We start from the raw sequence: 26223 nt of genomic DNA, 5'->3' as shown, positions 1-26223 counted from the left end.
TTACCAATATCCCAAAAATGCCCAAGTCCAAACCATATGTACGTTCCAACTCGGCCACAAACTAATGCTCAACCGTGCACGTGTTCAAGGAGGCCTGAATCCTGTCCGCAGATATCTGCATTTCTCTATTTCTCACTGCAACTACGTGTGTACATCCAAGAATCACGACTTTAAATCACGCAAATGTCTCGTGCTGCCACGAGAGGGAGCTCTAGCGGGGGGGGGGGGCAGTTGGTCGACCCATTAACTCCCTTACTCATCCACTGACTCACTCACCCGCTCACTCAGCCACTCCCACACCCACCCACTCACCCAAACACTCACCCACTCACTCACCCACCCACCCATTAACTCCCTTAATCATCCACTGACTCACTCACCCACTCACTCAGCCACTCACCCACCCATTGAAAACAAAGACAAAGATCCCCCATATACTCTTTAACAGACTGTTGGGGCAAGTGCTGTTAGCGAACACCTATGAAGGCCGGAACGGAAAACGAACGGGTGGGTGGCCAGCACCACGCCCGGCCGCCTTTGTCTACCTCGTGGCAATGTTCACACAGCGCACCGTGTACTCGTTTAAGGCTGAGTCCACCTATGGGAGGCCCATGACTGGTTCAGATAATCGCTACTGATGTTGGCCGTGAGCGGGAATCGAATCCGAGTCGCCACGTGCTCGGGGGAACCCGGCACACTCCCCGCATGCAGCGCGGAGCAGATGGACTCCAGTTGCTCACCGCCCTCCACCACCACCCCACTCACCACGACCCTTCTGAGTGGTGGTGGTGGCCACGCTGCACGTGGGCTGGTGGCTGCGATCCGGCACTGACGTGGAGACGGCACCGAGGGGTTGGTGGATCACCGCGCACGGGCGGATGTGCCACTTCCCTCACCCCAACCTTCTGCCGTGTGGATGGCCGTTTGGGAGGGATCATCCACGTAACCAATCACGTCAACTCAAACTATATATATTTTTTTATTTTGCCAGGTAAGGGCCCGCTGAGCTGTGTAGCCATTTTCCAGAAGCGACTTGGGCCACAAATGAGAGCTCAACGATTTGGCTCATCACAGCAGTGGCGAAATTCGCTTAACGCGTGGCGGTTGATTGTAAGCGTGGAGACAAAAAAATCCAGCCTGGTAAACAGGATGTCATGGATTCGACCTCTACCCTGACGCCTGCTGGGCGTTTTGGAGTCTGCGTGTTCACTCACAGAGACAGATAGACGAAGCGACACAACGAGCTGCCCTCGGCTGACCCCACAAACCCGTGACATCGCTCTCCGTGATGAGCAATACGAAGCCGAGAGCACGTAGCGTGCCTCGTCAATGCCAATTTATCCATGATGAGTTCAAATGTTTAAACATCCCTAAAATATATTCTTGGTTCTTTCGATAAAGTCACGTAGAAGGGAAATACTAAAATAATAAAAATAAAACATAATAAAATACAATTCTCACGACGTTTCGGCCACAACGCAAGCAGCCGTCCTCAGGTGAAGAACAGGTCTGTCGGAAAGACCTTCCACCCCTTACCCAGCTTAAATATACGCTGCCAACCTTGGTGGTGTTCATTCAGACGCTGTCTTTCCGACAGACCTGTTCTTCACCTGAGGACGGCTGCTTGCATTGTGGCCGAAGCGTCGTGAGAATTGTATTTGATTGTTTTTTATTATTATTTCCCTTCTACGAGACTTTACCGAAAGAAACAAGAAGATGAATCCCTGCACTCACGAAAGCTTTAAATTAGAAAGATGCCTAAAATAATGTGTGCTTACTGCGCCGGGACCCCCAGGGGGTCTCCGCGAGGGAAGAGGAGGGGGCTGGGTCCTCAGTGGCAGGAGAAACAAGTGTGAAAACTGAGCTCTAATTGAGAATATCATCCAGAGACACCCCCATACCCTCTCATCCCCCCCGCCCTCTAACCCCTCCTGCTACCCCCCCCTCCCTCTCTTATTCACACTCCCTCTTACCCCCCACCCCCCCTCTCTTACCTATCACCTCTCTCTCACCCCCCCTTACCCCCCTCCCTCTTACCCCTCCTCCCAACTCTTATTCACACTTCCCCTTACCCCCCTCTCTCACCTACCCCCTCTCTCTCACCCCCCTTCCTCCCCCATACCCCCACTCCCTCTTACTCCCCCCCTCTTACCCCGCTCTCTCTCACCCCCGCTCCTTCTTACCCCCCTCCCTCTCATCTCCCTCTTACCCTCTCCTCCCTTTCCCCCACGCCCCCACGACCCCATGAGAGCGCGGATGCCCCCTTATATAGAGTACGGACACACACATAGACAGGACACACACAGAGCCAAGACACACACACACAGAGCCAAGACACACACACACAGAGCCAATACATAACCACGACACACTCCGAACCTGCAACCCCCTTCACCGGTGCCCCCGTGTCACGCGTGGTGAGTAGAGATCTGAACCAGCATCACGATGGATGGTTAAATATCTCGGCTTTGCTGTGCGCTGCGTTGCACCGCTAGTCGAGTAGATAACCTTGCGTTCAATAAACCCTCGGAGCCAGGATGAACGTCCAACTCCAATCGTCATTTATTGATTGTAACAAGGTAAAACTGGTGAGAAAACACAGATACAGCATCTGTTATAATCCGGAAATACCAACACAATGAACACCACAGCATAAGAACATTGTCTTAGATAACAATTGATCCTGGACGGACCAGGCCCCTACATTACCACTGAACAGCTAGACAAGAGCACAAGCCGGTGCGTTGCATACAGGCACATCGTGTATTCATCCCACTGCACCCCAAATGTACAGCATTACACATAACACTAAACCGTGGATGATATGCTTCGTCATCTTTACTCTCAGGAACGCAACATAGGCACAAGTCTGACTCGACCTACTAAATCACAAGTAACATCCACAATAAGGAAAGTCGCAGGCTTCGTTACTAACTAGGCCTCGTATTTACTACAACAACTTAACGGCACCATAAAGGCATTTACATCACTATAACGGTCATTCCAACATTACAACAGCATTGCCAATATTATAGGAATATAAACAACTTACAGACAATGCTTCTTAAGCTCCCACAATGGACAAGTGCGGCTCTGGTCTCACTGAGATGTGATGCGTGCCGCCATCTTGAATTATCAGTAAGATGGCAGAAGCCCGCGTGGTTCACTGAAAATCTAAAATCGTCACTTCCTAGTCACATGACCAAAATTAGCATACAAAAACAGGAACTTCCTGTGAACGTACGCTACACATCTGCCGTGATGCAAGACAGGAGCAAAGAATCAATTCCCTGTGGAGAATACAAGATATATAGTCAATGCCAGTGAGTGGACTGCGGTCTGAAAGTCACCGTAAACGTGGACACAATCAGTTAAGATCCGAAATGGTTTATTACGTCCTTCCAATGATTGCTGAGCCAGAATCCATCTTCTTGGTTGAAATTGTCTCTGTAAGTTTGTATATGTGGATAGCCTCATGAACGAATCTCTCATAGTAGCCAGATGGCTTGCAGAGAACCTCTGTCTTGGAGAAGTGAATGTCATGTGAGCCCACTGAATTGTAAAAGTGATCTGCCACGGCTGAGGTGTTTGTGTGATGTAAGAGAAAAAAGTTTAGCTGGAAGCATATCATAATTTTTGCGACATAGAATTGTAATGTATTACTTACTGTTAGTAGCTGAGCTTATTGGAGAGTATATTTAGTATACTGATGATACTATGTAGTTTATACTTTAGTTTTTTACGTGGTGGTTTAGTAACAGCAGCTACCTACTATTAACATTCCTTCCCTTTGTTAACGCTACCCCCTATCCCCTCCCTTTGATGCTGCTAATCCTGCATAATGCACGGGCATAATATGATTTTGAAACCCCCCGCCCACCTCCTACGCATTTCCCATAAATATGCTAAATTCCTCTTGATATGCAAATTATTTTGTCAAGGCGCTCTTCTTCCCCCTCCAACCCAGCTTTAATATACGCTCCAAGCTTGGTGGTGTTTCATTCTTCACCTGAGGACGGCTGCTTGCGTTGTAGCCGAAACGTCGTGAGAATTATTTTATTATGTTTAATTTTTGTTATTTTATTATTTCCCTTCTACGTGACTTTACCGAAGGAACCAAGAAGACTGTACTACTGGTTTCTTCCTGAGTGTGTTGTTTTTACATCGTCTATAAATATACGACGTGTGGCAGTCATGTATTCCTGGAAGGCGAGACGACGAATATCGAAACGAAAGGTGGAGGCGAAGACGGATATCGAGATAGGTGACGATGACGATGTCGTGCGCGGAGTTGAGGTGACGCAAATGAGGTGGTAGTGATGTTAATAATACAGTGAAGTGTTTTCGAAACGACGACTCGGGCGGAGACGTCAATCGGAGTATAACTGCGCCAGGATCAGCGAACAAGGCAGCCAACACCGACGCTGCTCAGAGAGGTAGTCCGTCACACGCTAGACTACCCGCGGTGTGCGTTAAGAGAAAAAAAGGTGCGTTAAAGCGAAACCTGTTTAGGCGTGCAGATGCAGGGCAATGAAACGTGCGGTAAAACCCATGGGTAACGAGGCACGGCAATGAGTGTGGTGAGTGAGTGAGTTGCTTGTGGTCCTCTCTGTTTGGCGGTTTCCACAGTGGCCGGAGTGCAACTGCGCGAGGAACCTGGGGAGCCAGAGTCAGGGAGGAGAAAGTTCGAGCACGAGTCAAAAACTGCATCCGACCACCTTCGGGAATCGTCATCGCCATCACTGTTTACCACGGAAACGAGCACAGGACCATGAGCATCATCATCTTTAGATAAAGCGCATCAGCGTCAACAGTGCGATCAGATTGTCAGTTGCGCATCATATCGAAAACATCGTCATCGTAATTATCATCAAGATTTGTATGAAACGTTTTTAACGATGTGTTGAAATTTTGAGAAAGTAATGTAAATGCGATCATAATCCGAGCATAGAAGCAGATACATTCAGGGTACGTTGTTTTAGTCCCGCTTTAGAAAGTCTACGAGCATTTCTTTAGTTAAAGTTTTACTCGCAAAGGCAGCTTGAAAAAAAGAAGCTACTACCGCTTAACTAAATACCGATTATATTAATCACTCATTAAGACTGACATTTCTCCAGTGGTGAGGTCAAAGGGTACCAAAGCTACTTTCAACCGGACCCCTCAAAGTCATGGCAAACACAACCAAGACGTTGCAATGCATCGACTATCACGGCTACAACTGCAGCGGGCCGAGCCTGCCGGAGAAAAGCCGACCGATCATCCTCATCATCATCAGCTTCTTCATCGTTGTTACGATCCTCAGCAACATGCTCATCATCAGCTCAGTCATCATCTTCCGGCAGCTGCAGACTCACACCAACATCTTCGCGATGTCCCTCGCTGTCTCCGACTTCGGCTTGGGGTCCATAGTGATTCCTTTGTGCATGGTGGGCACCTTCTACAACTGCTGGTACTACGACTACAGCTTCTGCAACATCTTATATTTCGTCGACTACACCCTCTGCAACTCGTCCATCTTCCACCTGAGCTGCATCGCCTACGACTGCTACGTGGCCATCTGCGACCCGCTGCGCTACGCTCAGCGCATCACCAAACGCACCCTCGTGGCGATGCTGCTCATCTGCTGGTTCGGGGCTGCTCTCTTCACCTCGCCAAGCTTGCTGAGCTTCAGCCCCCAGCTATCACCCAGCAGCATCGAGAGGGTGGGCTGCCCGGACGACTGTCTCTTTAACGTCGACATCGCACTGCACTTCTTCTACAGCGCCTTCCCCTACTTCCTGACCATGCTCGTCATCACGGCCATGTACGCGCGCATCTAACACGTGGCGCGTACCCAGGCTCGGCAAATCAAGGCAGCGACCACAAAGGTCCAAAGCCATAGCCAGCAGAGGATGAGCAACATGCGACGCGAGCACAACGCCACGGTGACTCTGGGCAGTATCATTGTAGCTTTCTTTCTCTCGTGGATGCCCTTCTTCATCATCGTGCTTGTCTTCCCGTTTGTCGGGAACTGCGACGTCGAGTACGAGGTGGCCACCTGGATGGGCTACATCAGCTCGGCCGTCAACCCACTCCTCTACGCCTCCTTCAACCGCCAGTTCCGCGGCGCCTTCCGCAAGATCCTCAGTCTTCGGATTTTCAGGGCGGGAGAGAGGAACTTTAAGTTGTCCGAATGAAGCGCGGGCTGCGTTTCTCATTGAGATACTCAATCCCTGGGTAACCATGGCCTCTGTGACGATGAAGAAACGTCACTTCCTGTAGTTTTAGACTTCTGTTGTATATATGCCCTGTTTTCGATTATTAATATTAAGAATAATTTAAAAAAAATGTTTTATTTTCCTAAATATATATTATTTTTTTAATTAAACAATGAAAACAACTCACTTCTCCTCACAAGCACACCAGGAATCCATGAAACATGAAGCGCCATTAAAACGATAAGAATTCGGTCACAGAGAGGTCATAGACATCCAGATGGACAAAAAGATTGATGGACTAACCTCCCAAGACATCTAGAGATGTACAGATAAGGTGCAGAGTAAAGAATAATAACGGTTGCAACTCGCGTTTTTTTTTTACGTTTACCTTACCGAAAAGTAAAAACTTAACAAAAAGAATTAACCAACAAACAATAGGGGCTTTTTATTAGTAATTCCCTTATATTACTCGTATTCACCGCATACATATTATTTAGAATTATATGTTTCCTATCTACATGACCTTCCTAAAAACTAAAGAGTACGAATTCCAGAAAGCTTAAGTGGAAACATAGTTACACTCAACCTCAGGACATTAAAATATAACTCAGAATAAACACCAATCTCTGGAGAACTAAACTTGGCAAAACCCTCAAAATAATGATGTAACAAGGATCATTACGATTATTCATTAAACATAGACGAATGATTACCACGATACTAAGACCGAAGGAACCCGTAAGAAATATCAAAAATAAATGTAACACACAGGACCACAAGGTATTGCATACATCTCCTCGACCACCTTTGTCTTCCAGCGGGGTCTGGCCTCTGAATGACCCACGCGGGGCAAGCAAGAAGGGAGCAAAAAGGTCACAAAGGGGGGAGTTTGTGCTAACATTCCGAGAACATCTGTTTTGTTCTCCCTCCCACAAGGAATGCGCAGAGAGGAGAGTCACATTTTGAGTTTAAGCACAAGCGCACATAGCGAATAAGAAGTCTGGTTCGAGTCGTGCTCAGTCTCGCAACTCGGCTTGCGACGCGGCGTTGCGACGGGGCTCGCAAGGGAGCTGTGGCAGTCGTGCCTCGAGGAGAGATGGGACGACGAGACATCGTTAAGGTGACAGCCTGAGTGCAGTCTGGTTCGAGTCGCGCTCAGTCTCGCAACTCGGCTTGCGATGCGGCGTTGCGACGGGGCTCGCAAGAGAGCTGGGGCAGATCGTGCCTCGAGGAGAGATGGAACGAGGAGGGGTCGTTCGAGTCGCAGAAGTCTGAGTTCAACCTGGGTCGAGGCTGGGTTTCAGCCGTGCTCCGGCTGGCGGAGCGTCGTGAGGGAGCAAACACCGATGCCGATAGCAGGTGTCACTTCTCGCAGAACGCAGAAGTCTGAGTTCAACCTGGGTCGAGGATGGGTTTCAGCCGTGCTCCGGCTGGCGGAGCGTCGTGAGGGAGCAAACACCGATGCCGATAGCAGGTGTCGCTTCTCGCAGAACGAAGTTAAGTGCGAGTGAAGCTGGCAGCTGCACGAACAAAGGAAGCACGTAGAAGAGAGAGTGACGAGTGACGACAAGCAATCAACCTGTAAAAGGGCGGAAATCGCCAAGCGTCGACCAAGCTAGCATCGAAAAGGACGAGCAGCAGCGGATGAGCATCAAAGCCATCGTTCATCGCCAGAGCGCTCCAAGCCGGTGAGCGCGCACAGCCGCGTCGTCCAGAGCCTGAGCCAACACAGCCTGAATTAGGGGCGAGTGTCCGTGTGAAGTTGGCAGCGATCAAGAGAGCGACAGCAGCAGCAGCACGACCCGGGCGTCACCGAGCGTCGTGCCGACCCAACAATCATCCAGCAGTGGAGAAGCCTGGAGCTGCCACCAAGAGAGAGAAAACGCCATCGAATGTGCAGTGTGCTTGATACCCACACCGACTAACACCCAGTGAGAACAGACAAGACGTCGCAGCGACGACAGAATCATCGCGCACAGCCGCGTTGTCCAGAGCCTGAGCAACACCGCATGAAGGGCGAGTGTCCGTGTGAAGTCGACAGCGATCAAGGAGAGAAAGAGAGAGCGCACGAGCAGCACGACCCGGGCGTCACCGAGCGTCGTGCCAACTCGTCATCTAGCAGTAGAGGGAGAGAGAGCGCAAGAGCAGCACGACTCGGACGTCACCGAGCGTCGTGCCGACTCGTGGAGGAGCTGCGCGCTATCCGACGACGGAATCATCGCGCACCACGACGGCGAGCGTCGTGCAAACTCAATCGAGCAGTGGAGAGAGGAAGGCAGCACGGCTCGCTGCGGCCACGCCCAAGCAGAGAGAACCTGGCCGCTGTTTGTATATTCCCTCCCACACCACACAAGCTAACGACACAACTCCCGGCTCTAAGAAATGTAATTAATTTTACAAGGGGACAACGCACACACAGCACGCATACGAATAAGACTTTCAAAAAGTGATATTTGCGTTTCAAAAAGGGTTGCCATTTCAAGGTGGTGCGTTCAATATCAACTGATCGTGCAAAGCAGTTGCTGCCGTCGAGTTACATGAATAAGAAATGTTTTAGTCATTCATTTTCGTTAATTGCATAATCTTGCCCATGAATTTATTGACGTATACTTGCTTTTGCATACTAGAGTGTCATGTGTTTGTTTAGAATTAAAATTGCTTAACACCAACTGTTCGAGTGCTTATTTCCAAGTCCATGCAAAACTGTCTTATTCCTTAGAACTGTATCCTGTGATGAGATATGAAACTGGAAACCTAAAATAACACAACACACACTAAGATAATCGGTAAATGTTTAATCAATGATAATCGTGTTATCCTGATTGATATAACTCTGGATAAACGAAACTAAGCTTAATTATCATAACTGCTTACATTAACATAATCGCAAGCATCCGCATAAATTACTACGATTATCCCCGTGATTATCATAATTTATGCATATAATTACACACATTATCATAATTTATGCATATTAATACACACATTAACATAATTAATGCGATTTGCGCATTTTTCGGAATTTTATTAAATTTAATTATTTTTTATCAAAATTTCATTTAAAAAAAAACCATAATGGGGTGGCGTCGTCCGGGATCTCTCGCAGACAGTGTTTTGCATGGATGATGGAATGAATCACTACGTGTTAACCAGAATATCGTGACCGAACATTGCATGGTGATTGTAAACGGGCGTAAAACAAAAAAAAAACGCCCTCTGAGGTTAAAATCCAGAATAGCAGGTTGGAACAAAGACAGTGGAATTAAGATATCATATCGAACCGATTGCATCCTGTGATAAATGGTGTTAGAGGTACGCACTCTGAATCGGAAAATAACAGAATAGCTCGAGTCAAACTGACTACACTCTGTGAGATAATTGTTTTATATGCACCCTGAAAGAGAATATCAAAGTAGCTCCTGCCACACTTGAGATGCTAGGATTAAGAATAATATTTGAATGGATTACGGGATACTGGGAACTCGTGTTAAAACGTACCGACCGATCTGTTACAAAGCAGGACAGTCAGAGAGACATATGGAAAGGGAGCTGTATCGATAACACTAACACACTCCGTGGGAAACTAATTGACTGGATAAAATGTAACGAAGGCGAACACGATGCAAAAACTGCAGAGAAGGCAGGACAGGACTCATGCCTTCCCACACAGGCATACAGACAGGGATTGTGGAATGAGGAAAAATTCGGAAAGGAAACGGGAGAGAAATCGTCTCTAATAAACAAGGAAAAATGTCCTCACACCCTCGAAAGGGAGGAGAAATCAGTGCTCGCGACACCAGCGAAACTCACAGACGTTGATCCACAGAATAAATATGAAAGTAACAGTAAATCACACTCTTGGGTACGTGGACCTAGTCCAGGGATAGATCGCACAAAAATCATGGGTATCGAACAAAACATCCTTGACAAGGAAAATCCCTCACAATTCGAGAGAAGGGATGGAGAGATACAGATGCAAATAAATACATGTGGGACAACTTCGCAGCTGGAGGGAGGCAAAATGTTAAAGTAAAGTCGGCAGAATATGCTTCACTAAGGACAGAGGCAAAAACTGCAGGGAAATGGCAACACGAGCGACACAGGCCAGAGCGATCACACAAAAAATGCACGCCGCTAAAACACGCCCGACACAGCACAGATCAAAGTGACAAATTGCCTGATGATAACTTGTTTGATGATGACGCTGACGGCGATCAACTTTCGGAATACTTATTCAACAGTAAAACCCTTGAATTGATGGACAAAGCTCTCGTCAGAATTCCCGATTTTGACCCACACAATAAGACCATGGATATACACACACATATCGCAACAGTAGAAGAGGAGGCAATGATTAGAGGGCTGAGGAGACGGGATGAAAAAGCGAGTTTGTTGAAAAGGAGCTTACATAAAGAGTCCATACCATGGGCAAAGTCGCTACCATATGAAGTTAGAAATGATTTCAAACAACTGAGTCTGGCAGTGATTCGGAAGTTTGGAGAGTATTCGACACTCACTGAGGGGTTTTATGCGGTAAAATCGATGACCCAGGGCATGGACCAAGACCCACATGACTACCTGTTACAATTTAAAAGAGCGTATTACGCAGGCGATGTGAATCGGTACCACGAAAGAGATCACATGTTCAAAATTATGTTTTTTGAATCCTTGAGCCCAGAGATTACAGAAAGGGTGAGAATGGTTTTGAATCCGGAAACCGCATCCTTACGCCGCATAGAGAGCAAGGCATACATGGCATGGCTATACAGAGCTAAGAATCATAATTCGGATCCAGAACACAGGGAGAGGGATAAGGAACCCAGCCTCTCAGAGAGAAATTAAAATCACCGAGCAATCCCACAATGCAGGGAGGAGCAAACACGCACGCACACATGGCAAAATAACCCAGAGAGAGGGGGGCACGAGAATGAGAGCGAGACAGAGGCGAACATTCAGGAGAATCGCAGAATGTGGAGACCAAGGGCAGAATCATATCAGCACCCCATGCCCCGACATACGCGAGGTCAAAATTACGCACAAAGATGGCAAAGTAACAATCCAGGAAAAATTTGGCACCCAAATGGGAGAAACACTGGGCCAAAAATGTACGAGAATCGCAGGGGGAGGTTCAGAGCAGAACCATATCAACACCCCATGCCACGACACACGCAAGGTCAAAATTACACACAAAAATGGCGAGATAACCATCTTGCGGGAAGGTGGTACAAGACTGCGGAGATATGGAGGCGAACATTCAGGAGAATCGCAGGATGGGAGGTCAAACACAATCGGTCCAATTCCGACCAATTTCTCCACCGGCTATACCAGGAGGGAATAGAGGAATAACACAGAATGCGGTCCAAATACGTGATGAACCACCCACAGTGATTGAGAGAGAGCGGCCCATACGCGCCACGCCCGCTGAGGTTTTGTTAAACCCTGGCCTCATTGGGAAATGCAAGCAGGCTGCAAGTGACAGGGCGGACAAATACCACCACGACCGGGAAACGTTAAATGCATATGAGGCGGTAGGAAACGCGAACAGTGTTCCCGTAAATGATGCGCATATCGAATACCAGGACAGGGCTGCACTGAAGCGTGATCGGACAGTAGATAACAGACAGCAGAGACAAAGAGGACAACCAGAGCGCACAGGAAAAACAGTGCCGCACGTCGCAAGAGAGAGCGATAATGGTGCAGGGAGACGGAACACAGAGACCCACCCTGGGAAGTGCAGGCGTGAGCCTCTGAATGGAAAATATCCAAATGAAACAAAAAATTATGTGGATCGGAGTGCTGAAATGGAGACGAATGTCCATGACGTATCGGGAATGGTGTTGAAATCCAACCCACTCATAAAAACCAAAAGGGCAACATTACGAGGCACAGAATTAAATCGACACACTGACTCGGCAAATGTGCATGTAATCGCAGAGAGAGCGAATGCTATTGATAACGAAGTGTCAAAGTTGGTTGTGTGCGCGAATTCTGATTATGTGCAGCACAATTTTTCACTACACACTCCCACGACGCGAGAGAGTGAGAGAGGTAACTACAAAAACGAACCTGAAAACCGTGATCGAATTATCAAAGTGATAAGTGGTAAACCAGACACTCGGAGCTTGAAAAAAATATGGCAACGAGGTAACATGAGGAAGGTAACGCATAAATGCGTTCGAAACCGCTACCTAGCGTTTCCCAAGATTTAACAAAAACAAAAATGAATATTCGCCGTAGTTATGATGGATGAGAACCGATGTAACGCAATATCGATGTTTAACGTTTTGTTTTATTTTCTTTGCTCAATTCAAATGTAACCATGTTAAGATGGTGATATGTGTGCGCGCGTCGTAAGGAAGAACCACCGAAACCGCTACTTAGCGTGTCCCAGGCTTTAACAAAATAAAAATGAATATTCGCCATAGTTATGATGGATGAGAACCGATATAACGTAATATCGATGTTTAACGGTTTGTTTAATTTTCTTTGTTCAATTCAAATGTAACCATGTTAAGATCGTGATACGTGCGCGCGCGTCGTAAGGAAGAACCACCGAAACCGCTACCTAGCGTTTCCCAGGATTTAACAAAAACAAAAATGAATATTCGTCGGAGTTATGATGGACGAGAACCAATGTAACATGTGATATCGAAGTTAACGTTTTGTTTTATTTTCTTTGCTTATTTCAAATGTAACCATGTTAAGATCGTGATACGCACGTGCGCGTTGTAAGAAATAACCGCCGAGAGTGAGGGCGGCTGATGGATTTATAACAAAAAAGGGGCATTTACTTTGTTTAAAAATTCGCCAGTGGCCGAATCAACCACTGATAATTTTTAAAAGGGCGGATTGTTGTATCTATGCCCTGTTTTCCGTTATTAATATTAAGAATAATTTTAAAAAAGTTTTTTTTTCTATATATATATTTGTTTTTAATTAAACAATGAAAACAACTCACTTCTCCTCACAAGCACACCAGGAATCTATGAAACATGCAGCGCCATTAAAACGATAAGAATTCGGTCACAGAGAGGTCATAGACATCCAGATGGACAAAAAGATTGATGGACTAACCTCCCAAGACATCTGGAGATGTACAGATAAGGTGCAGAGTAAAGAATAATAACGGTTGCAACTCTCGTTTTTTTTTACGTTTTCCTAACCGAAAAGTAAAAACTTAACAAAAAGAATTAACCAACAAACAATAGGGGCTTTTTATTAGTAATTCCCTTATATTACTCGTATTCACCGCATACATATTATTTAGAATTATATGTTTCCTATCTACATGACCTTCCTAAAAACTAAAGAGTATGAATTCCAGAAAGCTTAAGTGGAAACATAGTTACACTCAACCTCAGGACATTAAAATATAACTCAGAATAAACACCAATCTCTGGAGAACTAAACTTGGCGAAACCCTCAAAATAATGATGTAACAAGGATCATTACAAATATTCATTAAACATAGACGAATGATTACCACGATACTAAGACCGAAGGAACCCATAAGAAATATCAAGAATAAATGTAACACAAAGGACCACAAGGTATTGCATACATCTCCTCGACCACCTTTGTTTTCCAGCGGGGTCTGGCCTCTGAATGACCCACGCGGGGCAAGCGAGAAGGGAGCAAAAAGGTCACAAAGGGGGGAGTTTGTGCTAACATTCCGAGAACATCTGTTTTGTTCTCCCTCCCGCAAGGAATGCGCAGAGAGGAGAGTCACGTTTTGAGTTTAAGCACAAGCGCACATCACGAATAAGAAGTCTGATTCGAGTCGTGCTCAGTCTCGCAACTCGGCTTGCGACGCGGCGTTGCGACGGGGCTCGCAAGGGAGCTGTGGCAGTCGTGCCTCGAGGAGAGATGGGACGACGAGACATCGTTAAGGTGACAGCCTGAGTGCAGTCTGGTTCGAGTCGCGCTCAGTCTCGCAACTCGGCTTGCGACGCGGCGTTGCGACGGGGCTCGCAAGAGAGCTGGGGCAGATCGTACCTCGAGAAGAGATGGAACGAGGAGGGGTCGTTCGAGTCGCAGAAGTCTGAGTTCAACCTGGGTCGAGGCTGGGTTTCAGCCGTGCTCCGGCTGGCGGAGCGTCGTGAGGGAGCAAACACCGATGCCGATAGCAGGTGTCACTTCTCGTAGAACGAAGTTAAGTGCGAGTGAAGCTGGCAGCTGCACGAACAAAGGAAGCACGGAGAAGAGAGAGTGACGAGTGACGACAAGCAATCAACCTGTAAAAGGGCGGAAATCGCCAAGCGTCGACCAAGCTAGCATCGAAAAGGACGAGCAGCAGCGGATGAGCAACAAAGCCACCGTTCATTGCCAGAGCGCTCCAAGCCGGTGAGCGCGCACAGCCGCGTCGTCCAGAGCCTGAGCCAACACAGCCTGAAGTAAGGCCGAGTGTCCGTGTGAAGTTGGCAGCGATCAAGAAGAGAGCGACAACAGCAGCAGCACGACCCGGGCGTCACCGAGCGTCGTGCCGACCCAACAATCATCCAGCAGTGGAGAAGCCTGGAGCTGACACCAAGAGAGAGAAAGCGCCATCGAATGCGCAGTGTGCTTGATACCCACACCGACTAACACCCAGTGAGAAAAGACAAGACGTCGCAGAGACGACGGAATCATCGGGCACAGCCGCGTTGTCCAGAGCCTGAGCAACACCGCCTGAAGGGCGAGTGTCCGTGTGAAGTCGGCAGCGATCAAGGAGAGAAAGAGAGAGCGCACGAGCAGCACGACCCGGGCGTCACCGAGCGTCGTGCCGACTCGTGGAGGAGCTGCGCGCTATCCGACGACGGAATCATCGCGCACCACGACGGCGAGCGTCGTGCAAACTCAATCGAGCAGTGGAGAGAGGAAGGCAGCACGGCTCGCTGCGGCCACGCCCAAGCAGAGAGAACATGGCCGCTGTTTGTATATTCCCTCCCACACCACACAAGCTAACGACACAACTCCCGGCTCTAAGAAATGTAATTAATTTTACAAGGGGACAACGCACACACAGCACGCATACGAATAAGACTTTCAAAAAGTGATCTTTGCGTTTCAAAAAGGGTTGCCATTTCAAGGTGGTGCGTTCAATATCAACTGATCGTGCAAAGCAGTTGCTGCCGTCGAGTTACATGAATAAGAAATGTTTTAGTCATTCATTTTCGTTAATTGCATAATCTTGCCCATAAATTTATTGACGTATACTTGCTTTTGCATACTAGAGTGTCATGTGTTTGTTTAGAATTAAAATTGCTTAACACCAACTGTTCGAGTGCTTCTTTCCAAGTCCATGCAAAACTGTCTTATTCCTTAGAACTGTATCCTGTGATGAGATATGAAACTGGAGACCTAAAATAACATAACACACACTAAGATAATCGGTAAATGTTTAATCAATGATAATCGTGTTATCCTGATTGATATAACTCTGGATAAACGAAACTAAGCTTAATTATCATAACTGCTCACATTAACATAATCGCAAGCATCCGCATAAATTACTACGATTATCTCCGTGAGTATCATAATTTATGCATATAATTACACACATTATCATAATGTATGCATATTAATACACACATTAACATAATTAATGCGATTTGCGCATTTTTCGGAATTTTATTAAATTTTATTATTTTTTATCAAAATTTCATAATACAACATATACAACACTTCACTCTAACATTGGTATGATACTGCACTGTTTGCAAGACAACTTGTCCATCTTGTATCTACAGTGGTCTCTCGGTGAACGATATTAATTGGTGCCACGAAAACCATCGTTAATTAAAATTTTCGTTAATCGAATATATGAAATACATGTTAAAGGCTTCATTTGTTCCAAGACGATCAGAAGTTGACCTTTTTCATCCTAAAAACATAGTTTATTATATTTATACACGTAATGTTTATAAATAAACGTCATAAAAACATGTTAACTAATTAATATAAACATGGGTAAATAAGTAATAGAGCATAAAAAGGTGAATAAATAGAGCATGAAAAACAATTACGTTAGGCTAAGAAGATGGGTGGCTTAAGGAGTTTATGTAGAAATTGGGGTGGGAAAAAAGTTTTTCTTATTTTCTTGTCTTTGTTCACATCCATTTTAGGGGTCATTGCTATTGATCTTATTTAACTTTTAAGTAAAAAAAAAGACAAAGTATTCAAGAGAGTTGTTTCCGTAAGCAACGAACATCCAATATTCAAAAGCGAGCTGTCAGTTGCTCTTAAATGCTCATATAAGGGCGTCGTCAATTGGCTGAGATCTGCTGCATCTACTAGGAGCGCTCCGATTGTCCGAAGTCAGCTTCAGCGTGATTTCGTTCCTCAAAAATGTATCAATAACAGAAACAATGGGACCCTATGGGAGGCGGATGGTTAACCGAAATATCGTTAATCGATGGCATCATAAGCCGAGGGACCACTGTACCTCTGTTAAATTGTTCCCTTAGACCAGTGGTTCTTCACCTGCGGTGCGCGCTTTCGCGGGAGGTGCGAGATGCCCTTTCTGAAAATGCCGTCTATAAATGACGTCACGCACCTGGGGGGGGGTCAGACATTTGTGACGATGTGTGACGAGGGGGGGGGTGGTTTAACATCAAAATGCGCAACTTTAAATAATTATAGACAACACGTTCTACTTAATTAAATATACTTTTTAATAAATGTTTTCTCCTACAACATCAGAGTGCAGCGCCACATTAAATATGCACTACAATGACAATAGTTTAAAGCGATTTGAAGCATGTAAAAAAAATTCGGGGGGTGGGCAGAGTTTTGTGACGTCATTTGAGGGGGGGGGTCTGACTTTTTGTGACGTCGTGTGACGACGACGGGGGGGGGGGGGTCAAAATCGTCCAGAATCGCGTGACGTCATTTATGGACGGCTCCCAAAGGTAAATCATCGAAAACTACAAATTAAGCACGGTCACATAAGTTACAACTACTTTGTTTCGTCAAACCTAAGTATTTCTTAACATCATACACGTTTTAACAATTGAGAAGGTTGCGGTAAAAGGTTAAGAACCACTGCCTCACACTTGTTTCTGCTCTGTGCTCGTAGAGAAACCACTCCACCTTGTGAGCTCTCCAAACCTTGCTTGCACGTGTCACCGGGCCTCGCTGTGTCTCGCACTTATGGCCATGGTCTTACCGAGATCGCAGGAGTGGCTGACGTGACATTTAAACGCTCAAGTTTTGTTGGACCTCTGGAATTGTTTTCCACGATCCCGTGCCGTGTTTCTGCCCTCACACACGCCAGCGTTCAGCTGCGGTGATGTCCATTTAAGTCGGGCACCAACGAAGACCCACAACATGATCACACGGGGCCACGAATCAGCCCTCACCCCCTCTCAATGCTCAACAAGGCTCTCTATATACAACATTCTACTGTTTAATGAAATAACTACCATTGGCATAATCTCCATTCATATATTATCCCCAATTGCCCATATATCTGCCCACCATGAATCATCTCCATATATATAAAAGTTGTGATTGTGTGTGTGTCTGTTCAAAATGTTTAGCGTACTTCCCGACATGCAACAAACTTGAAATTTGCCATGTGGGTACTTTCCAGACTATACACCATGCAAAAATGATAGACTTTGGTATTTTTGGGGGGGGGGGGGGGCGCCAAAATGCAGATATTTTGCATGCGCAGTGCTTGGCGCGCTGCGCTACGAACCCGGCGACAAGAGTTCGATTCCTGCTCACGGCCACCGCCAGTGACGATTATTTTAACCGCTCCTGGAACTCCCATAGGTCCACTCAGCCTCAAATGAGTAACTGGAGTGGTGTGTGAACATCGCCACTGGGGAGACAAAGGCGGCCGGCCGGGCGTGGTGAATCCAAGTCCCGGGCGAAGCCGGGTAGCAAAGCTAGTCAATTATAAATTGCAGTACAGCAAATTCCTCTGGTGGCTTTGCTCTCGTGGTTTCGCACCAAATCGAGACGCAGTTCGCCGATAGTCGCCCTGTGGGTAGCCAATTCGCCATTGACCGCAAGATTCCTGCACGCGCGGCAAAATTGGACAACTGGCGGTGATGCTGCCACGGAAAAACACACGACACCGTCTTGTGTCCATCTTGTCTCTGTCTTGTCTCCATGTTATCTCCGTCGTGTATCCATCTTGTCTCTATCTTTCCTCCATCTTGTCTCCGTCTTGCCTCCATCTTGTCTCTATCTTTCCTCCATCTTGTCTCCGTCTTGCCTCCATCTTGTCTCTAACTTGCCTCAATCTTGTCTCTATCTTTCCTCCATCTTGTCTCTATCTTTCCTCCATCTTGTCTCTAACTTGCCTCTATCTTGTCTCCGTCTTGCCTCCATCTTGTCTCTATCTTTCCTCCATCTTGTCTCCATCTTTCCTCCATCTTGGCTCTATCTTGCCTCCATCTTGTCTCCGTCTTGCCTCCATCTTGCCTCCATCTTGTCTCTATCTTGTCTCCATCTTGTCTCTATCTTGCCTCCATCTTGTCTCTATCTTGTCTCCATCTTGTCTCTATCTTGCCTCCATCTTGTCTTCATCTTGTCTCTATCTTGCCTCCATCTTGTCTCTATCTTGCCTCCATCTTGTCTCTATCTTGCCTCCATCTTGTCTCTATCTTGTCTCCATCTTGTCTCTATCTTACCTCCATCTTGTCTCTATCTTGTCTCCATCTTGTCTCTATCTTGCCTACATCTTGCCTCCAACTTGTCTCTATCTTTTCTCCATCTTGTCTCCATCTTGTCTCTCTCTTGCCTACATCTTGCCTCCTACTTGTCTCTATCTTGTCTCCGTCTTGTCTCCATCTTGTCTCTATCTTGCCTCCATCTTGTCTCCGTCTTGCCTCCATCTTATCTCTATCTTGCCTCCATCTTGTCTCTATCTTGCCTCCATCTTGTCTTCGTCTTGTCTCCATCTTGTCTCTTTCGTGCCTCCATCTTGTCTCCATCTTGTCTCTATCTTGCCTCCATCTTGTCTCTATCTTGCCTCCATCTTGTCTCTATCTTGTCTCCATCTTGTCTCTATCTTACCTCCATCTTGTCTCTATCTTGTCTCCATCTTGTCTCTATCTTGCCTACATCTTGCCTCCAACTTGTCTCTATCTTGTCTCCATCTTGTCTCCATCTTGTCTCCATCTTGTCTATATCTTGCCTACATCTTGCCTCCTACTTGTCTCTATCTTGTCTCCGTCTTGTCTCCATCTTGTCTCTATCTTGCCTCCATCTTGTCTCCGTCTTGCCTCCATCTTATCTCTATCTTGCCTCCATCTTGTCTCTATCTTGCCTCCATCTTGTCTTCGTCTTGTCTCCATCTTGTCTCTTTCGTGCCTCCATCTTGTCTCCATCTTGTCTCTATCTTGCCTCCATCTTGTCTCTGTCTTGCCTCATCTTGTCTCTATCTTGCCTCCATTTTGTCTCCGTCTTGTCTCCATCTTGTCTCTATCTTGCCTCCATCTTGTCTCCATCTTGCCTCCATCTTGTCTCCGTCTTGCCTCCATCTTGCCTCCATCTTGTCTCTATCTTGCCTCCATCTTGTCTCTATCTTGTCTCCATCTTGACTCTGTCTTGCCTCCATCTTGTCTCCATCTTGCCTCCATCTTGTCTCTAGCTTGCCTCCATCTTGTCTTCATCTTGCCTCCATCATGTCTCTAGCTTAACTCCATCTTGCCTCCAACTTGTCTCTATCTTGTCTCCGTCTTGTCTCCATCTTGTCTCTATCTTGTCTCCGTCTTGCCTCCATCTCGCCTCCATATTGCCTCCATCTTGTCTCTATCTTGCCTCCATCTTGTCTCCATCTTGCCTCCATCTTGTCTCCGTCTTGTCTCTATCTTGTCTCCATCTTGTCTCTATCTTGCCTCTATCTTGCCTCCATCTTGTCTCCGTCTTGTCTCCATCTTGTCTCCATCTTGTCTCCATCTTGTCTCTATCTTGCCTCCTTCTTGTCTCCGGCTTGCCTCCATCTTGTCTCTATCTTGCCTCTATCTTGCCTCCATCTTGTCTCCGTCTTGTCTCCATCTTGTCTCCATCTTGTCTCTATCTTGCCTCCATCTTGTCTCCGTCGTGTCTCCATCTTGTCTCTATCTTGCCTCCATCTTGTCTCTATCTTGCCTACATCTTGCCTCCAACTTGTCTCTATCTTGTCTGCGTCTTGTCTCCATCTTGTCTCCATCTTGTCTCCATCTTGTCTCTATCTTGCCTCCATCTTGTCTCCATCTTGCCTCCATCTTGTCTTCGTCTTGTCTCCATCTTGTCTCTTTCGTGCCTCCATCTTGTCTCCATCTTGTCTCTATCTTGCCTCCATCTTGTCTCTGTCTTGCCTCATCTTGTCTCTATCTTGCCTCCATTTTGTCTCCGTCTTGTCTCCATCTTGTCTCTATCTTGCCTCCATCTTGTCTCCATCTTGCCTCCATCTTGTCTCCGTCTTGCCTCCATCTTGCCTCCATCTTGTCTCTATCTTGCCTCCATCTTGTCTCTATCTTGTCTCCATCTTGACTCTGTCTTGCCTCCATCTTGTCTCCATCTTGCCTCCATCTTGTCTCTAGCTTGCCTCCATCTTGTCTTCATCTTGCCTCCATCATGTCTCTAGCTTAACTCCATCTTGCCTCCAACTTGTCTCTATCTTGTCTCCGTCTTGTCTCCATCTTGTCTCTATCTTGTCTCCGTCTTGCCTCCATCTCGCCTCCATATTGCCTCCATCTTGTCTCTATCTTGCCTCCATCTTGTCTCCATCTTGCCTCCATCTTGTCTCCGTCTTGTCTCTATCTTGTCTCCATCTTGTCTCTATCTTGCCTCTATCTTGCCTCCATCTTGTCTCCGTCTTGTCTCCATCTTGTCTCCATCTTGTCTCCATCTTGTCTCTATCTTGCCTCCTTCTTGTCTCCGGCTTGCCTCCATCTTGTCTCTATCTTGCCTCTATCTTGCCTCCATCTTGTCTCCGTCTTGTCTCCATCTTGTCTCCATCTTGTCTCTATCTTGCCTCCATCTTGTCTCCGTCGTGTCTCCATCTTGTCTCTATCTTGCCTCCATCTTGTCTCTATCTTGCCTACATCTTGCCTCCAACTTGTCTCTATCTTGTCTGCGTCTTGTCTCCATCTTGTCTCCATCTTGTCTCCATCTTGTCTCTATCTTGCCTCCATCTTGTCTCCATCTTGCCTCCATCTTGTCTCTATCTTACCTACATCTTGCCTCCAACTTGTCTCTATCTTGTCTCCGTCTTGTCTCCATCTTGTCTCCATCTTGTCTCTATTTTGCCTCCATCTTGTCTCCGTCTTGTCTCCATCTTGTCTCTATCTTGCCTCCATCTTGTCTCTATCTTGCCTCCATCTTGTCTCTATCTTGTCTCCATCTTGTCTCTATCTTACCTCCATCTTGTCTCTATCTTGTCTCCATCTTGTCTCTATCTTGCCTACATCTTGCCTCCAACTTGTCTCTATCTTGTCTCCATCTTGTCTTCATCTTGTCTCCATCTTGTCTCTATCTTGCCTACATCTTGCCTCCTACTTGTCTCTATCTTGTCTCCGTCTTGTCTCCATCTTGTCTCTATCTTGCCACCATCTTGTCTCCGTCTTGCCTCCATCTTGTCTCTATCTTGCCTCCATCTTGTCTCCATCTTGTCTTCGTCTTGTCTCCATCTTGTCTCTTTCGTGCCTCCATCTTGTCTCCATCTTGTCTCTATCTTGCCTCCATCTTGTCTCTGTCTTGCCTCATTTTGTCTCTATCTTGCCTCCATTTTGTCTCCGTCTTGTCTCCATCTTGTCTCTATCTTGCCTCCATCTTGTCTCCATCTTGCCTCCATCTTGTCTCTGTCTTGCCTCCATCTTGCCTCCATCTTGTCTCTGTCTTGCCTCCATCTTGTCTCCATCTTGCCTCCATCTTGTCTCTAGCTTGCCTCCATCTTGTCTTCATCTTGTCTCTATCTTGCCTCCATCTTGTCTCCATCTTGCCTCCATCTTGTCTCTAGCTTGCCTCCATCTTGCCTCCAACTTGTCTCTATCTTGTCTCCGTCTTGTCTCCATCTTGTCTCCATCTTGTCTCCGTCTTGCCTCCATCTCGCCTCCATATTGCCTCCATCTTGTCTCAATCTTGCCTCCATCTTGTCTCCATCTTGCCTCCATCTTGTCTCCGTCTTGTCTCTATCTTGTCTCCATCTTGTCTCTATCTTGCCTCTATCTTGCCTCCATCTTGTCTCCGTCTTGTCTCCATCTTGTCTCCATCTTGTCTCCATCTTGCCTCCATCTTGTCTCTATCTTGCCTCCATCTTGTCTCTATCTTGCCTCCATCTTGTCTCCGTCTTGTCTCCATCTTGTCTCTATCTTGCCTCCATCTTGTCTCTATCTTGCCTACATCTTGCCTCCAACTTGTCTCTATCTTGTCTGCGTCTTGTCTCCATCTTGTCTCCATCTTGTCTCCATCTTGCCTCCATCTTGTCTCCATCTTGCCTCCATCTTGTCTCTATCTTGCCTACATCTTGCCTCCAACTTGTCTCTATCTTGTCTTCGTCTTGTCTCCATCTTGTCTCTATCGTGATTCCATCTTGTCTGCATCTTGTCTCTATCTTGCCTCCATCTTGTCTCCGTCTTGCCTCATCTTGTCTCTATCTTGCCTCCATCTTGCCTCCATCTTGTCTCCGTCTTGTCTCCATCTTGTCTCTATCTTGCCTCCATCTTGTCTCCATCTTGCCTACATCTTGCCTCTATCTTGCCTCCATCTTGTCTCCGTCTTGTCTCCATCTTGTCTCCATCTTGTCTCTATTTTGCCTCCATCTTGTCTCCGTCTTGTCTCGATCTTGTCTCTATCTTGCCTCCATCTTGTCTCTATCTTGCCTCCATCTTGTCTCTATCTTGTCTCCATCTTGTCTCTATCTTACCTCCATCTTGTCTCTATCTTGTCTCCATCTTGTCTCTATCTTGCCTACATCTTGCCTCCAACTTGTCTCTATCTTGTCTCCATCTTGTCTTCATCTTGTCTCCATCTTGTCTCTATCTTGCCTACATCTTGCCTCCTACTTGTCTCTATCTTGTCTCCGTCTTGTCTCCATCTTGTCTCTATCTTGCCACCATCTTGTCTCCGTCTTGCCTCCATCTTGTCTCTATCTTGCCTCCATCTTGTCTCCATCTTGTCTTCGTCTTGTCTCCATCTTGTCTCTTTCGTGCCTCCATATTGTCTCCATCTTGTCTCTATCTTGCCTCCATCTTGTCTCTGTCTTGCCTCATTTTGTCTCTATCTTGCCTCCATTTTGTCTCCGTCTTGTCTCCATCTTGTCTCTATCTTGCCTCCATCTTGTCTCCATCTTGCCTCCATCTTGTCTCTGTCTTGCCTCCATCTTGCCTCCATCTTGTCTCTGTCTTGCCTCCATCTTGTCTCCATCTTGCCTCCATCTTGTCTCTAGCTTGCCTCCATCTTGTCTTCATCTTGTCTCTATCTTGCCTCCATCTTGTCTCCATCTTGCCTCCATCTTGTCTCTAGCTTGCCTCCATCTTGCCTCCAACTTGTCTCTATCTTGTCTCCGTCTTGTCTCCATCTTGTCTCCATCTTGTCTCCGTCTTGCCTCCATCTCGCCTCCATATTGCCTCCATCTTGTCTCAATCTTGCCTCCATCTTGTCTCCATCTTGCCTCCATCTTGTCTCCGTCTTGTCTCTATCTTGTCTCCATCTTGTCTCTATCTTGCCTCTATCTTGCCTCCATCTTGTCTCCGTCTTGTCTCCATCTTGTCTCCATCTTGTCTCCATCTTGCCTCCATCTTGTCTCTATCTTGCCTCCATCTTGTCTCTATCTTGTCTCCATCTTGACTCTGTCTTGCCTCCATCTTGTCTCCATCTTGCCTCTATCTTGCCTCCATCTTGTCTCCGTCTTGTCTCCATCTTGTCTCCATCTTGTCTCTATCTTGCCTCCATCTTGTCTCCGTCTTGTCTCCATCTTGTCTCTATCTTGCCTCCATCTTGTCTCTATCTTGCCTACATCTTGCCTCCAACTTGTCTCTATCTTGTCTGCGTCTTGTCTCCATCTTGTCTCCATCTTGTCTCCATCTTGCCTCCAACTTGTCTCCATCTTGCCTCCATCTTGTCTCTATCTTGCCTACATCTTGCCTCCAACTTGTCTCTATCTTGTCTTCGTCTTGTCTCCATCTTGTCTCTATCGTGATTCCATCTTGTCCGCATCTTGTCTCTATCTTGCCTCCATCTTGTCTCCGTCTTGCCTCATCTTGTCTCTATCTTGCCTCCATCTTGTCTCCGTCTTGTCTCCATCTTGTCTCTATCTTGCCTCCATCTTGTCTCCATCTTGCCTACATCTTGTCTCTATCTTGCCTCCATCTTGTCTCCGTCTTGCCTCCATCTTGCCTCCATCTTGTCTCTATCTTGCCTCCATCTTGTCTCTATCTTGTCTCCATCTTGTCTCTATCTTGCCTCCATCTTGTCTCCATCTTGCCTCCATCGTGTCTCTAGCTTGCCTCCATGTTGTCTTCATCTTGCCTCCATTTTGTCTCCGTCTTGTCTCCATCTTGTCTCTATCTTGCCTCCATCTTGTCTCCATCTTGCCTCCATCTTGTCTCTATCTTGTCTCCGTCTTGTCTCCATCTTGTCTCCATCTTGTCTCCGTCTTGCCTCCATCTCGCCGCCATATTGCCTCCATCTTGTCTCTATCTTGCCTCCATCTTGTCTCCATCTTGCCTCCATCTTGTTTCCGTCTTGTCTCTATCTTGTCTCCATCTTGTCTCTATCTTGCCTCCATCTTGTCTCCATCTTGCCTCCATCTTGTCTCTATCTTGCCGACATCTTGCCTCCAACTTGTATCTATCTTGTCTCCGTCTTGTCTCCATCTTGTCTCTATCTTGCCTCCATCTTGTCTCTATCTTGCCTACATCTTGTCTCCATCTTGTCTCTATCTTGTCTCTATCTTGCCTACATCTTGCCTCCAACTTGTCTCTATCTTGTCTCCGTCTTGTCTCCATCTTGTCTCTATCTTGACTCCATCGTATCTCCGTCTTGCCTCCATCTTGTCTCTATCTTGCCTCCATCTTGTCTCCGGCTTGCCTCCATCTTGTTTCTATCTTGTCTCCATCTTGCCTCTATCTTGCCTCCATCTTGTCTTCGTCTTGTCTCCATCTTGTCTCTTTCGTGCCTCTATCTTGTCTCCGTCTTGCCTCCATCTTGTCTCCATCTTGTCTCCATCTTGTCTCTATCTTGCCTCCATCTTGTCTCCATCTTGCCTCCATCTTGTCTCTATCTTGCCTACATCTTGTCTCCATCTTGTCTCCATCTTGTCTCCATCTTGCCTCCATCTTGTCTCCATCTTGCCTCCATCTTGTCTCTATCTTGCCTACATCTTGCCTCCAACTTGTCTCTATCTTGTCTTCGTCTTGTCTCCATCTTGTCTCTATCGTGATTCCATCTTGTCTGCATCTTGTCTCTATCTTGCCTCCATCTTGTCTCCGTCTTGCCTCATCTTGTCTCTATCTTGCCTCCATCTTGCCTCCATCTTGTCTCCGTCTTGTCTCCATCTTGTCTCTATCTTGCCTCCATCTTGTCTCCATCTTGCCTACATCTTGCCTCTATCTTGCCTCCATCTTGTCTCCGTCTTGTCTCCATCTTGTCTCCATCTTGTCTCTATTTTGCCTCCATCTTGTCTCCGTCTTGTCTCGATCTTGTCTCTATCTTGCCTCCATCTTGTCTCTATCTTGCCTCCATCTTGTCTCTATCTTGTCTCCATCTTGTCTCTATCTTACCTCCATCTTGTCTCTATCTTGTCTCCATCTTGTCTCTATCTTGCCTACATCTTGCCTCCAACTTGTCTCTATCTTGTCTCCATCTTGTCTTCATCTTGTCTCCATCTTGTCTCTATCTTGCCTACATCTTGCCTCCTACTTGTCTCTATCTTGTCTCCGTCTTGTCTCCATCTTGTCTCTATCTTGCCACCATCTTGTCTCCGTCTTGCCTCCATCTTGTCTCTATCTTGCCTCCATCTTGTCTCCATCTTGTCTTCGTCTTGTCTCCATCTTGTCTCTTTCGTGCCTCCATCTTGTCTCCATCTTGTCTCTATCTTGCCTCCATC

General features: G+C 46.6%; 1 pseudogene; it reads left to right on the top strand.

Moving 5' to 3' along the window:
• Positions 1 to 5168: 5168 nt before the first annotated feature.
• LOC144727916 (trace amine-associated receptor 365 pseudogene) lies at positions 5169 to 6176 on the top strand (annotated as a pseudogene).
• Positions 6177 to 26223: the final 20047 nt, after the last annotated feature.

Source organism: Lampetra planeri, chromosome 27, assembly GCF_965212315.1.
Source record: "Lampetra planeri chromosome 27, kcLamPlan1.2.h2, whole genome shotgun sequence".
Taxonomy (NCBI): Eukaryota; Metazoa; Chordata; class Hyperoartia; order Petromyzontiformes; family Petromyzontidae; genus Lampetra; species Lampetra planeri.
The sequence above is the reverse complement of the archived record's forward strand: the minus strand, read 5'-3'. Positions and strand labels throughout refer to the sequence as shown.